Here is a 15,479-nt window from a genome sequence, read left to right on the forward strand (position 1 = left end):
TTTGCTCTGGTATCCAGCCTCAGTACTTTACTTTTCACCCTACAAATTGTGAAATCATAGCTTATGGCCGAGCTTGGACCAAATGTCCTGGAATTTGCAAATATCTGTTGTAGTTAAGGTATTGGGTGTGAGAATAAGTCTTCGCCCTCGTAAAAGAGGTGTGACTCTTGATATTATTTTTGTGTTCGCTTTAGTAATATACTGATGATTTGAAGGTGTAAATTAATTATATGCGTTTTTCACAGTGTTTTTATGACACGCGGTGTTGCGCTTAAATGAGAGAATTAGCACTTAGCGAGATGATAACCGTCGGCTTTTATTTCCCAAATTCAACTGACTTAATAATAACCTTAATTCTTAAACGTAAGCTGGCTCTACGCTCCAAAGACGCTGGTCTTGCATTTTACTGCAAGAGATCGTATATCGCTGCTAGGCATAGCTCGCAACATGTATGTGCGTCGACGTTTCCGCTCTATGATTTGTGTGGGAACTGCTATTTTACGTTCTTGCATTTTACTGCAAGGAATAATATTACGGCGCGAGGCATAGCTCGCAGCATTGTTGGCATCGACGTATCCGCTGTTTTTGCTTAGCTGGTCGCTTGTGTTAACTTGTATATGTGAGGTCTCGATCGCAGTAGTTTACATTCGCTTGAAGTGTAAAGAGACCCCTTTTTACCTGACGTCACAAACATCTACGTTCGTCCCAAAACACAGCGGGAAGTCAATGCTCACTATTACCTTTTAAAGAAAAGTGCAGCTCACACGTGTTGTATATGGATCAATATTTACGGTGATAACGGTCCATGAAATACAACATGTAAAGAGTGGTTTTGATGCGTCCAAAGTGGCAATTTCGACGTGGGTGATAAAGGTCGCAAAGGTACACCGGTGATACTCAACTAAAACAATTATTGGATGAAGACGCATATCGAATCCTTGATGTTATGTATAAAGAGTTGGCTGTCCACAAGTCAACCATCGGTAAATGTTTGCGCGCAATAGGAATGATCCAGAAAACATTTAACTGGATGTCACATCAATTGAAGGAGACGGATATCTAGAGGAGAGACGTTTGGTCACGTGTGAGATGCTTCTTGAGGCAGAAAAGAAAAGATTTTCTGCATCGCATCGTCACTGGTGATGAAAAATAGATATATGTATTATGATAACCCTAAGCGTCGAAAATGTTGGAGCCTGCCAAGTGAACCAGATCCATCGATAGCGAAAAAACTATTCGTGTTTCAAAGGTTATGTTGTGCATCTGGTATCAGAAGGGTGTCATCTATTACGAACTCCTTAAACCATCTGAAGCCATCACTGGAGATCGTTACCAACTGCAGCTAGTGCATATGAATCGAGCTCTCAAAGAAAAGCGGCCGGAATTAGACGGTAGACATGACAAACTGATTTTGCTGCATGACAACGCCAGGTCACACGTTGCTAAATCGGTCCAGAAATATTTGGAGGGACTGAATTTGGAGGGCCCCACCTGCCGGACTCCCCAGACATTGCACCTTTGGATTACCAGCCCTTGATGGAGAGCGGTTCATTTCTTACGAGAGAATCGCAAACTGGCTCAATGAATGGATCAAGTCCAAAGAACTCGAATTTTTCGTCAGAGGAATTCGTATGCTGCCTAACAGATGGAGTAGTATGGTATGGTAGCTTCCAATAGCATATACTTCACATAATATCATATATTGTTTAAATAATTTGTAACTTTGGCTAAGAAAGGGCAGAAACTTATTCCCCCACACAATAGACATTGCCCCAAAAACGCACTTAAACGGTACCGTTTGTAAAAAGTACTCCTTTTGAGTCTGAATTTTAAATGGATTTTAAATTATGCTCTATGTAAATACCACGCAGTAATTATAGGGTCGTCTTTAGTTGCTACTACAACTACAACTTATTTATACTACTGGATTATATTATGGAATTAGAATACAGTGGCTTGCTTTAAATAAGACTATGTAGAAAGAATTTAAAATCTTCCGTTGTGCTATACTTTTAAAACTTCTTCTAAGTCTTCCAGCAAACTTCATTGACAAAATCAGGGGCAGCAGCAACGCAACCCAGAGTGATTTTAGATTTCGACTCAGGGAAGTTCTGTATATTTACAGTTTATCAAAACACAGAATGTCTGAGAGGTGCGAATAATACATCTAAACCCAATATCAACTGCTATACGAGTATTTGCCTCTAACTCACATCTAAACGAACGCATGGGCAATGTGGTCCACTAAAACGTAAATTGTACACTTACTTACTAAGCCTAAGTCTACGTTTACATGCAGAACTGCAACTAAGAACAGTAGAAGAACGCACTTTGGCTTAAACAAATTTACGCTGCTTTACAATATTTGACAAAAAATAACCGATTAACTCTTTGTAAGTTTTGGTCAAAATACAGGATTTACACATTCCTCTCATAAATAATGGCTCAGATCCACTTCGATTAGAAGAGTAAAAGATGAATGGGACACAGATAGCACTTGAGATCAGAAAAATCTGACTATTAGCTGGTCACTGACTAATGGAATTTCTCGTAAAAAACAGGAGGACTTCCTTATCTAAAGACTTTTGCACCTACAAAAACGCATACGAAGTAAACTGCGTTGAAAAGTAACCCTGCTACTGTTTCATACAGCTAAAGGCGATGCTGTTAGGTATTTAAAAATTATGTTGCACGTAAATTCAAGAAGCATGCGCAGCATCCTACGCTTCGTAAGGCGGGAAAAGGAAAGATCTTTTTCTTAGCCGACCTTCAACAAGCATCGCGTGAAGCAGCTGTCACTTTAACTTAAAACTAAGCTAACTTAAAGTCATGAAGGTACAATTCATGTGCGCTTTGAATTGTACTTTAAATTTCCTTTGCGGCAGCTTCTGTAATATGGAATATGTAATGGAATCATCTTACCACTTAGCTGTCCTGCTTTTGCGAGGCTAAGACTTAGGCAACTTGGAGCTTACTTTTTTGCTAGGCATATGGAAGGAGCAGGGTAAGATATTACTCGTTAACTGAATATAATTCTCAGCAGGAGGTATTTAGCACAACCATAAATAGTGATAAATAGTCATCGTTCAACAGAAAGAAGTGCTGCTGGACACTGGAAAAACAAGCGGTATAAAAGAGGCATAGAAGATAATCTATATATATAAAATTCAAATTATGTATGTCTCTATAGATCGACTTGCGTCCTAAATGCATAAACTGATCGTAACCAAATTTGAAACACGAACTGGATACCTTACCGGGATGGTCATAGGCTAAAAAATATTTTGATATATTATATATAGGGGGCGTGGCACCTCCCATACAAATGGAGTTTTTAACAGTCCGTATTTCTGAAAGTATTTACGTTAGACCACTGAAATTTGGTAAGGGGTTATATGACATTAATCCTTACCACATCCACAAAAACTGTGTATAACGAAAAAGGGGGTGTGGCACCTCCCATGCAAATGGATTTTTTAACAGTCCGTATTTCTGGAAGTATTTACGTTAGACTACTGAAATTTGGTAAGGGGTTATATGACATTAATCCTTACCACATCCAGAAAAACTGCGTATAACGAAAAATAGGGCGTGGCACCTCCCATACAACTGGAATTTTTTATAGTCCATATCTCTGGAAGTATTTAGGCTAAGCCAATGAAATTTGGCCAGGGGTTATATGAGGTTAATCCCTATCACCTCCAAGAAAACTGAGAAAAACGATAAAGGGGGCTTAGCACCTCCCATATAAATGCAATTTTTCATCGTCCATATCTCCGGAAGTATTTGGGCTAGACAACTGAAATTTGGTAAGAGATTATATAAGGTTAATACCTAACATCTGCATGAAAACTGGTGATAGCTAGAAATGGGGCGTGACACCTCCTATACAAATGGGATTTTTCATGCTGCATAGCACTGGACGCATTTATGGTAGAATACCAAAAATTGGTAAAAAGTTTAATGAAGTTAGTATTTAGTACTCCTAGAAAAAATATGAGCTTAGAGAAAAATGGGGTTTAGACCATTTGATATAGAAAAGAATTTATATTATCAACGATAGAGGTATTGCTGAATTTAATGCATTCTCTTATTGGTAAAGCTTTATCGGTAAGTAAACAGTCTAGCAATCTAACCAACTAATAATGATTAAATTAGTATATTTAATTATATTGTTAAAATATTTTATATTGAAAAGTTTATATAAAGAACTCGGCAAATTTTATTTATACTCGCCTGTTTAATTATATGTAGCCTGCTCCAGAGTTGGCGCACCGAAAAACTTTTTTATTTATACTCAAAATAATATAACAAAAAATGTCGTATATCCGATCGTTTTAAATAATACCTAAACTGACTTAATAAAGTTAAAGTTGTTTTATTAACATAGCATACTTTTTGATAGAAATGTGGGGTGAAACCCACGGGTATAAGCTAGTAAAAGAATAAAAGCACCATATATGGCACAAAATTAATCACCCTGTCAGAGGATTCATAATTTCTGCAAGTGACGTCGTACGCCAATTATATTTCACATTTGTGAACTGGCAGTTGCAGTGGATAAACAGACAAGCAATAGAGTGTGTAAAGGTCAAAATACAAATGTCCAGCACTAAGAATACATTTTTTTATTTAGTGAAAAATTCACTCTAAAACAAAATTGGATGATTCATCTCCTATATTTTGCTTGCCCCCATTTTGAATTTATAGATTTTGATCGCCTAAATATTTATAATGTTATGTATATATATATTAAAATATTGTCTGTACAGGCGAAAATGTGGAATAAAAAATCGCCTATATGTAAAAATATCTAATAAACTAGACAAAAATACATATGTGGTAAGTGCAATTATTTTATCAAAATTTGGTGAAGATTGAGAACAAACTTTACAAACAAATAACTTAAAAAACTATTATTAACTGAATAGTGATGGTGTTAGCTTTAGCAAAATAAACACTAAGACAACATTTGCTGTAAGCTTCATTGGAAAATTCCTAATATTTCTCACAAAAGGCACATAGCGCCTTGCTCAAACACCCATCCAATTCAAATATGAATTTACCGGCATAAAAACATACAGACTTGACTATATGTACACTCGTATATTCTAATAGATAATACCCAATCCAAGTATCGGGTGTTTTGTTAGCTGCAAGAGAACTATGGATATTAACAACTATAACTGAAAGAAAAACATTTTTCTAATAGCGGTCGCCCCTCGGCAGGCAAAAGCAAACCTGCAAGTGTATTTCTGCCATGAAAAAACTCCCTCATAACAATATCTGGCGTTCGGAGTCTGCTTGAAACTGTAGGTCCCTCCATTTGTGGAACAGCATCAAGATGCACGCCACAAATAGGAGGAGGAGCTCAGCCAAACACCCAAAAAGAGTGTAAGCGCCAACTATATATATATTATCATTTTAAGTTCTCAAGCTCTTAAAAAACACCCGATACAACACAGAGAAATGGGAAATTCCATAGAGACAGTGATTTACTTGCAACTTCTGCTATGTATGTTGAACTATGTTATGCATGTGCATTTACAGTTGCATTTATTTTGTAAAACGTTTCTCTTCTTCTGACACATTTCCACTCATGTATGTTTACCACACAAATGCCACACTACTGTCCGTGGTTTTTGAGGAATTTAAATGTTAGCAAATCAACTTGAAAACAATTAAATTTAAAATTAATCATTGAACTATGTGTACATACATTTTTTTTAAGAGCAATGCGTATGTATGAACTTAAGAAAAATTCAGACTTTTATAAATTTATATTTTGCGAAGAGTTGTTATCTTTATATGTATATACATATATGCATGTATGTATGTATGTATGTATGAATGAAAATCCAATTTACAATTTGTGTAAGTACTCAAACACATGCTTGAGCAATTTTATTTCAATATACTGGAAAACTATTTGTAATGAAGCGGTTGCTACTGAGTGTGTTGAATTTCAGCAAAAAGCTTCAATAATTTAGTCACATAACGGTGTTCTACTGAATGCATCATAGCCATTGGAAAGACCCGCGGAAAAGACACTTGCCGTGCGGGGGTATAAGCATTATTAAGCATACATAAGTCCATTTGTAAATAAACCATCAGGTTGTAGACCACAAATATTTCTTACTAACAAAGCCTTTCTTCGCAATTAATACCTAAACATTTTGATTCAGTACGTACAAAATTCTTGAGATTCTCTGAAACTTAAAATTTTCGAGCTACTTATAAGGCTTATATCATGACAGGTTTAAAACCCTGGGCATGATACGCCGAACGACAGAAAATGTTTTTTCTAATAGCTATAGCTCCTTCCATTTGTGGAAAAACATCAAAACGCACATACAAAATTAAAGGAGTAGCTCGACCAAATAAGCAAAAAAGGGTTTAAGTGCCAGTTATATTAAAGGGTGATCAATTTAAAGATATTGGATTTAAACGAAGATAATCCCTCTCAAATGTTGGCTGCAGCTGCGGTGTAAATCGACCATCCATAAACATCAATTTTGAAAATGTATTTCAAGCCATAAAATTGTGTTTTTCTTATGGAATTGCAAAACTTATTGAACAACCTAAAACTTCATATGGAGATTTTATCAGACCTGTCATATATCTCGAGTTGAACCTATCCAAAAGGTTTTCAAAGGCTTTGCTATATGCTCCCTTCGTTTTCATGGCAGCATACACTCACACTATTCTAAATTTCCGCTTATCAATTTGAAATCTCTGCAGTCTCTGCGACCTGTTCTCTCTCTTTCTTTCGTGTTTAATATTATTTAAGGTGTTATGTATTGCCTCTATATTATCGAGCGAATCTATCTTAATGCCCTCTTTAGAGCCCTTCGTAATTGTGATTTTTCCCATATTAGCTTATATGAACTCTGTGCAAAGAATTGTCCTGTCATGAGAGCTTTGATCGATTTCATTACTATTTACAAATGTTTTGGAATAGACTTTGCTTTTTCTAAACACTCTTTCAATAAACCTTTTTAGTATGTTTTCCTATAATTTTTTCTTACGGATTAAGATTATAATAATTATATAGGTTAGGTTAGCCTGGTTGGCAATAAGCCACGCATAGGCCTTTTGGTCCCTAGCGATACCAGATGGAGGCCGACCTTTATGAATACTGAAAGTAGACATCATGTAGGATGTCAGCGCTTTTGGCGAATCTAAGTAGAGCTGGGAGATCCGCTTTTGAGACGTCCTCCAGACCCTCAAACAGTGGGGCTCCCAGGCATTTTAAACGCGCTTTTAGTAATGCCGGACAAGCGCACACAAGGTGTTCTAAAGTTTCCTCAACATCCTCTCTGCATATCCTGCATTTGTCCGTGTTAACAATCCCGATCTTGTACGCTTGTGCAGCTTGGCTTGTTAGAACTCCTGTGATAGTTCTGCAGTCCTTTTGCGAGAGCGTAAGTGCGAATTGAGTCAGTTTTTGTCGTTAGTTCTACACATGACTTTTGCTGTTTTGTATGTCGTCAGATTAGTCCACCTAGCTTCCACTCGCCTTTTCATGTGGTCATCCATTTCGTTGTATATTGTGTTTAACGGTTTTGGTGTGTCGATATCTTGCTCAAAAGGTAGTCTAACACCACTTTTTGCTTTCTCATCTACTATTTCGTTCCCCATAATGCCTTTGTGATCAGGTACCCAGTAGATATGCAGCCTACTGTATGTGGCTAGCCTTTCTATGGCCTCACTGCTCCATCGAACATTTTTGGACTTAATGCAATATGAGCTTATTGTTTTTATTCCTGCTTGACTATCCACGTATATATTAATTGTTGAATTCTTTCTTGTTCTAGTGTAGGCTAGCTCCGCGGCTTTCCCCATAGCAAAAACTTCCGCTTGGAAAATACTGTTGTGGTCTGGCAGCTTGATAGGCTGCCTTATCCATAGTTTTGAGCAGTAAATACCCGCTACCACTCCGTCTAAAGTCTTAGAGCCGTCTGTATAGATGTGAAAAGTTCTATGGCCAGGCTTCATGCCTTTGTGCCATCCCTCCTCTTCAATTGTAGTGCGAAACCTTCACTCCCAATTAAAGTACGGAGTCATGTAGTCCTTGCAACCTGAACTCCAGTTTCCTATTGAGGTGTGACCGAAGGTTCTGCAGGTGTATTGTATTAGTACAGTTGTATCTGTATTAGTCTGTAAGACAATTTGTTTTTTGACTAATCTTTAAAAAAAAAGAAAACAAACAAACAGATCTGGTTGACCTAAAAGAGCTGGCGAGCAATATGTGTACCACGTTTTTGGCGAGTTTTATGGAGTCGATACTGAGATAAACGTACTGACCCCAAAGTGGGAGTGGCACGATCATATTTATTTTTTCGGGTTCATTATTTGTACCAAATTTAAGTTAGTTGGCATCATTTATAACAGAGGTTTGGATAATTACCGTCATATGGCAAGAGGGCGTAGTTAATGCCCATTTTTAATACCAAACTTCCTTGGGCTAAGAGTAATATGTGTACTTAATTTCATTGAAATATATTTATATACCATATATGATAAGAACAGACGGACGGGTAGACATTCAGGACTGAATCGCCTCCTCATTTTATCCTGAGCCTTTTATTATATACCTTTATACATATTTCTGTCTCAATTCTGTATGCTGCCACATTATTATGGTATATGAAAAAATTATAATTCTCTTAGAATGAGTGGATATAAAAACATTTAATACAGATGTTGATGTCGGCAGTGTGATGCGCAGTTAAAACAATTTTCCTTAGCTTAATTTCAAACCTATCAGTAAAGCTGTGAAGTAGCGATATTAGTAATAAGGAGCTGAAAACTTTATTGAGATCAATAAGTTTTACAATTCAATATCAAAATGTATATGCAACTTACACTCGTTTTCTGCGCCGTGGAGGCGTATTCGTCATCGGTTAAATAAAAAAGAACTGGATTTGCAGCTATGTGAGAGAGAAACTGGGGGATGAGAAAATGCGAAATGGGTTGCCAGTGCCACTTTCGCAACAACAGTAATACCTAGTTTAAAATAAAACACTATAAAGTTATTAAATGCTTTATCAACATAACCTACGCTTACAGCGCGCTTCATTTTGAATCACAGGTCCTTCCCAATTCTGATGGCGCTGCTGGTATTGAGCAACGTCATCTTGCATAGCCGTATTAGTTTTGCGGGGATACCAAATTCAGACACCGAGGCACGTGAGTAACTCCTTTTCGTACTGGCGAAGTCGACGAAAGGATGGTGGGTGTCGATTCTCCTTTCATGGGTTTTTTCCAAGATTTGGCGAAATTACTCTCACAATTTCGTTTTTCACAATAGCGAATGGTTAATCCTATCAATCTATCATCCTTCGGCCCTAGCCTTCCAACTGCCTCATATCGATTAAAATGAATTATATTTATGTATAATAGTTTTCATATTTGCTCACTTATCAATAAACCATAAATTAATTCTATTTTTTGTACTATAGATTCAATGACTAAATCATAAATTTAATTAAAGTCGACGGCTCTGATATCCAGTGATTTTAATTCAGAACATATTTAAGTATATGACTGGATGCTAAACTCTTTTTCTAGTGAGAGCTCTGTGGAAAAATAATTTTTTTATAACTGTCGTTAGCGATGCCACACTGGAAGAAACATTGATTGGATATTTAAAAAAAAGGGAATTTTCAGTTTCCACGCCACCAATCTTATTTTTATTATTATTTAGTGCGCGGTTCACCCGCATGCAAATACATATAATGAAAGCACAATCAGTATAAAATACATAAATAAGCAAAAAAATTCAGAAAATGAGGTTTAAATGAAATTATTCATAATTCAAACTCAAGAGTAATGAACACGAAAAATAAAGAAGTACATACATAAAATATTGCAATTTTTAAATACAACATAAAAAGTGGGTAACAAAAAACAAGTTTGTGAAACGGCGAACCGAATAAGTTAAAGCAAAATAAAATTTAATTACCTCCAGTTTTAAAGCAAAGTTTAGAATATTTACATATATACCTATTTACATAAACCAACACTCAATCATCCTTCATGGCACATAGATATATAAGTATGTACCCAACATGAATTAAAATGAGAAGCCAAAAAGTAAATAAGAGGCTTTGTGAAAATTCTAAAAATAAACTTTAATTAAAACTTGCATTTAAATTATCTCGCTTCAATTGAATTGATTCTAAACCAAATAACTAGAAATATTTAAATCCCAACACTTTTCCAGTAACGTAAAAACGAACTGTTTTCGTTAGTTATTTTTGAGGCCTTAGTTCTAGTAGTACAACATTTCGTCTATCAGCTGCTCACCAGTCCAGTGCTGCCAACTACTTAAAGTGGGCGCGCTTGCACATACAAAGAGAATGAGTTTCGCATCTTATCGTCTTTAATTGAGAGGGCGACATCGATGAGGTGACTCTGATTGGGCCGCATATTAGACCGGTAAAATGCAAAAATATCTGCCGTTCGGAGTCGGCTTGAAACCCCGAAAGGGGTGTACGCGCGAAATATATATATTATATATATTTCCTATTTACAATATATATATATATATATATATCTTCAACTTAAAATTTGTATATTATGAGTGAAACTGGTTTTTAATCCCGTTTTTATTTGTAAAGGGGTGTTTTTTTTTTTGTCGAAAAAGGCGAATGCAAATATTTTGGCGATGAAATTAAGAAAAAGAAAAAATAATAGCTACACTTAAATAATGAGAAAGAGTTAATTCCATTTCCATTCAATTTATTTAATAAGTTCGCCTCCACCCACAAACATTTTTTTGTTATTATTATAGAATATAGAATAGTACAGTGAAGTTGAAACTCAACGATACACAGTGGTCGGATTGGTCAATCTAGCGGAATTTAATTCATATCTCGAAAAAAGAAGCGCTACACTATTTTTTGTTTTACGTACATACGGACTAAGTTTCTGGAACATTTAAAAAAAATACCAGTTTAACGGTTAGACGCGATAGAAGTGAAACCTTCCGTAAAACAAACTGAGAGAGAATGAGACGAAAGCAACATTAGGAGCGGGATAATTGTAGGTTCATTATAATATTGCTATAAAGTTCATATTTTATTTTCTTCATTTTATTATTATTCATCCTCAATGTTTTCAATTTCAACAAATGATACGATGTGCTTATGATAGCTAAAATATGATACGAATGCTTTGGTTTCGATCTTTGAAATACCGCGTCAAATGTTGTTTTTGATCGTGTTGTCGATTCAGTGCGATTGTTACACATTTTTAAATTGAATGTTTTATTGAGAAAGTCAATTAAAGGAACCGCTGTGTCCAATGCAAAATTTACGTTAAAATCGCCACTTAAAATCATTGGAACTTTATCGCAATCTTTTCTAAGTATCCGCGATACTTCTGGTGTATACTTTATTAAATTTTCGTGAATGAATTCCGTGATGCTATTTATTGATTGATTCGGTGAAATATAAATTGCCACAATTAAAACTGTTTTTCCATTGCTCAATCTGGTTTCGCATGCACATATTTCTCCCACTTTAGAGAGCTGAACAGACAGTGATTCTAGTTGCTGTGCATTCAGATCTATCTGTGGAGTTACAATACGAGCACAGTCATTTTGATTGTGGTATATTGCAACACCGCCTGGAATTGCGGTAAATATTTAAAAATGAAAATATTTAGGAATATAAAAATACGGACGCAATACAGCACACGCGGTTGCTATTATGAGCGTCGTAACGTATATACATACATACTATACAGACGTACTAACATACACACAAACATTCGTAGGGCGCTTGGTCTAAGCAAGTATTAGGCAGTGTAATATACATACTACAATACTCACTACACTAGCGTGGCTCAGCAGTACGCAGCCATACACATATAAGTATATCAACATATAACGCTTCATAGTGTCGCTTTTTCGTTTCAGCGATTCTCAAATCACTCCCAACGATTCTAAAGAAGTTTTCAAAAAATTATTTTCCATTATTTTATTTCCAGTAACAGTTGAAGTGATATTTTTAATGATTTACAATGTTCACAAAATTAGTTTTATTTGATAGATGTAAGAAGAAAAATTATGTCAGTAATTGTCGAGGCATAGAGAGGAGTAGAGCAAGGTTCTTACGAAAGTACCATTTTGACTCTCTCAAGGAACTATCCGGTGTCGGGATAAAATCTATCCTACACTTCATAAGAGAGTCTAACTGGTTCCATGAAAAGTAAACAGTAGGCGCTAAGTGTGTGGGCTACTCTAAGCCGACTGCCACAAGAAGCTAACCTAAGCTATATTTTGTAACTTATTTACATTAAATTTTATTCATTCTTCATTCAGAATCTGCGTGCTTTCATCTGAACTAAGCTCTTCATATTCGATTTCTTTATCCAAAACAAAGGAACTTGGGCATCTGGACAAAGACACTACCTGATTTTTTTAACCACACCTTTATTAGAGTTCATCTTTGGCACAATCGCCGCTACAATAAACTCGTCAGTAAAGGCTTGGTTAGTAATGGAAGAAACTTGGCGAAGATGTGTTTTGGGTATGCAAAAGTTAGCAACTTATTTTGCACATTTACGAATCACATCAATTAGCAAAACAAAGATTACCTTGAATAGGGTTGAATTTCATGAGTTTTGCTCTCCGCAATACTCGCATTAGGTTTTTTTGCAAGGTTAACTTTGACTACAATTTTTAATTAAAAAATTTGTAGACATATCATAAAACAGCATATTTTAGTTATGCCATAAAACTGAATTTGCTTACTGATGTAGCGAGTTTCAGTATGCAAGGCGAAAAAGTTTTGATCTGCACTTGACACAACGATTCTTATGTTTGAAAGCAAAGCAAAACAAAAACAATAAAAAAGATAATGCTAATCCCTGCAGTGGATTATTGGCTAGGAAAAGAATTTTTGCGGCATTTCGCCACTTTGAATTTCAATCTCTTTAAATTAAGACCTCCTAGATCGCTTATTTCGACCACTGTGCGAGGGTAAGAGAGTTTGCGTATAGTTGTTTCTTGTTCTATGCAGTGTTATAGAGCCTTTCTAAGGAAATTGCTGCGTTTGCACCCGAGATCTATTGGTGCCCACATAGACACTTGCTTACGACCACCAAACTGATGAAAGACTCTTGTTAAGGTCAACCAAGAGTTATGAAATATTAGTAGTAAATCGGCCATTTTCGTGGTGTACGTCTTAATCTTCTTTTTCAAATCCCGAAGAGCAGATGGTTTTTATGAGAAAAAACGTACTTGGAGTTTTAATATTGCCATTTGGGGGACGATCTCTTTAGAGAAAAGTTTCTCTACATATTGATGTTTTTACTCGTTCGTCTACGTACGCAGAAACCCATTCAGCTACTCAGCTACGTCAGTTTAAAAATTGGTATTGTTGAGTCCCATATTTAAGGCAATAAGGCAGATGCTGTCGTATTTTTCTTTTCATTGGAAGAATTCAGCCTGACTGTCCGTTTAGGGTTTTCAAGTAGGTCAATATCTACCAGTTAGACAATGATTTTAGAATTTATTTTTATTTCATATCATTTTTTATTTTCATTTTAAAGTATTTAACTTATCTTCGGTTGAAAAATAATGTTATGCCCATCAAATTATATATAGATGAAAATACCGTTACAATAAAATATAGTGTATACTAAAAATATAGCTATACTCAAATTTAATTAAGCGCATCTGCATCCTTCGCACCGTATGCCGATTAGGGAGAGCGATTGTGAACACCATAAATATTTCCAACTGTGAGGACCTTAATGAACATCAATAAGAATTTGATGAAGGTAATAGTATCTTAGGCACAAGGTAGAGAGAGCCTTCAAGGTATGTGCTTGTAGCAAATCGAGTATTACGTAAGGATTAAAGCTAAACTAAAACTGATACCCACACACACACACATGCTAAATACGAATGTAGTTAGAAAGCAGTCAAAGAGTGATTTACTGTTTTCATTTGAAATTTAAATTAACGTAATGGTCGCCTACGGACTCAACAAAGCACAAACAGAAGGCTGAGCCGTAGGCATCAAGTAAATAACGGTATATAACTACCGCTGCCAGCAACCGTCATGAGTGCTCATCAGCCAGCCGACAGCGAGTCGACAGCGTGTTGACTGATGCCAAAGGCATCAACAGTGGCAGTGAGGCATCAAAAGTGTGAGCTCCCCGGTTGGCAGGGAAATCAGATATCTAAGATGTATACATAAATATGTATAGGTGCGTGTATGTGTGGGTGTGCTCGTGAGTGTTTGCGAATGTTGAGTGGAGTTGTGGTCGCTTTATGGGCAGGTAATTAAGAAGCAGAATAAGAAGAAGGTGCAAATAAATAAATCAAAAATGGTGGAACTTGCCTAAAACCTAGAATGAACGCGAAGCAAAGCAACGGCGAACTCTTAATGTTACGAAATTTGTTGCTGATGTTGATTGATGTTTATGCTCGGCACAGCTGTGGCGACATTTATAAAACAAAAAGCAGCAGGTAGTAAAAGTGACGTGAAAGTTGACGTAAAATTTCCAACAACCGAATGTCTACTTTATTTTTAAATTTTTTACAAACTACTCGTGTTTTTGCTTAAGGTTTTTTAAAAAACATTCACCGAATAATTTACTTATGCACAGAAGTGCTTTGGCAACGGAATTAACTTGCGCAATATTTCGCTCGAATACCCGTATATGGTGTGTATATGTAGTACATATCTACGTATGAATGTGTGTGAGTCTTGATGAAAAGGTGGTAGCATTTCATGTAGTCGTCAACGATTGCCTAAGCTGTTCCGGATTTGCATACACAAAACATTACAAAGAAAAAGAAGGGAAGTATTACTCTATAAAAAGGAAGAAAAAATGATAAGACGATAGCAAGGACTTACTTGTTGCTTGTGATGTAGAGGTGGCAACGCGTTGCTGTGGGCAGGTTGTAAATATCGTATTTTATTTATATTTTCACTTGTTTCTTGTCGCTATTGTTTGCCTTTGCATATAATTTCACTTTTATTTATTTATATTTTCCCTTTTGTAAATAGTTGATGTAATTTTCAGCAATAGCTGTCAATCGGCATTTCTTCTAAATGCAAACACGATAAAATTTAAATTGAGTTTTAAGTGTAGATTTTTTTGCTGTTTTTTGCTGTGCGCTTTCTTGTTTAATATTCCACTTTTGTTGCTCCTTTAAGGGTTTTATTTTTGCTTTATTTATTTTTGCACCATCGTTTAATTTAGCTTTGCCAGGCATTGGTATGTAAATGAAATTAATTTAGTAAAAGAAAATAATTTTGTTGTTTTTAATTCATGCATAAACACATACCTATGCATATATATATATATATATATTTATATATATGTATGTATATATGTGTTTGCATGTATTTAATACATTTCTTTAACGGAATTGTAAATTCTCAGTAAAAGTTAGATGTGTTAATCGCCTAGCAATTAAAATATATTTATAAAATTTTTAATCAAGAATTTTA

General features: G+C 35.6%; 1 protein-coding gene across 1 annotated transcript in view; it reads right to left on the reverse strand.

The window, feature by feature from the left end:
• Positions 1-14,958, reverse strand: part of LOC129242339 (connectin-like) — a 194,964-nt gene extending 180,006 nt beyond the window's left edge. Inside the window, exon 1 of the mRNA XM_054878928.1 lies at positions 14,880-14,958. The gene's annotated coding sequence lies outside the window, so the exon portion shown is untranslated. The remainder of the gene's footprint in view (positions 1-14,879) is intronic.
• Positions 14,959-15,479: the final 521 nt, after the last annotated feature.

The sequence above is a fragment of the Anastrepha obliqua genome, chromosome 3 (genome assembly GCF_027943255.1).
Source record: "Anastrepha obliqua isolate idAnaObli1 chromosome 3, idAnaObli1_1.0, whole genome shotgun sequence".
Classification (NCBI taxonomy): domain Eukaryota; kingdom Metazoa; phylum Arthropoda; class Insecta; order Diptera; family Tephritidae; genus Anastrepha; species Anastrepha obliqua.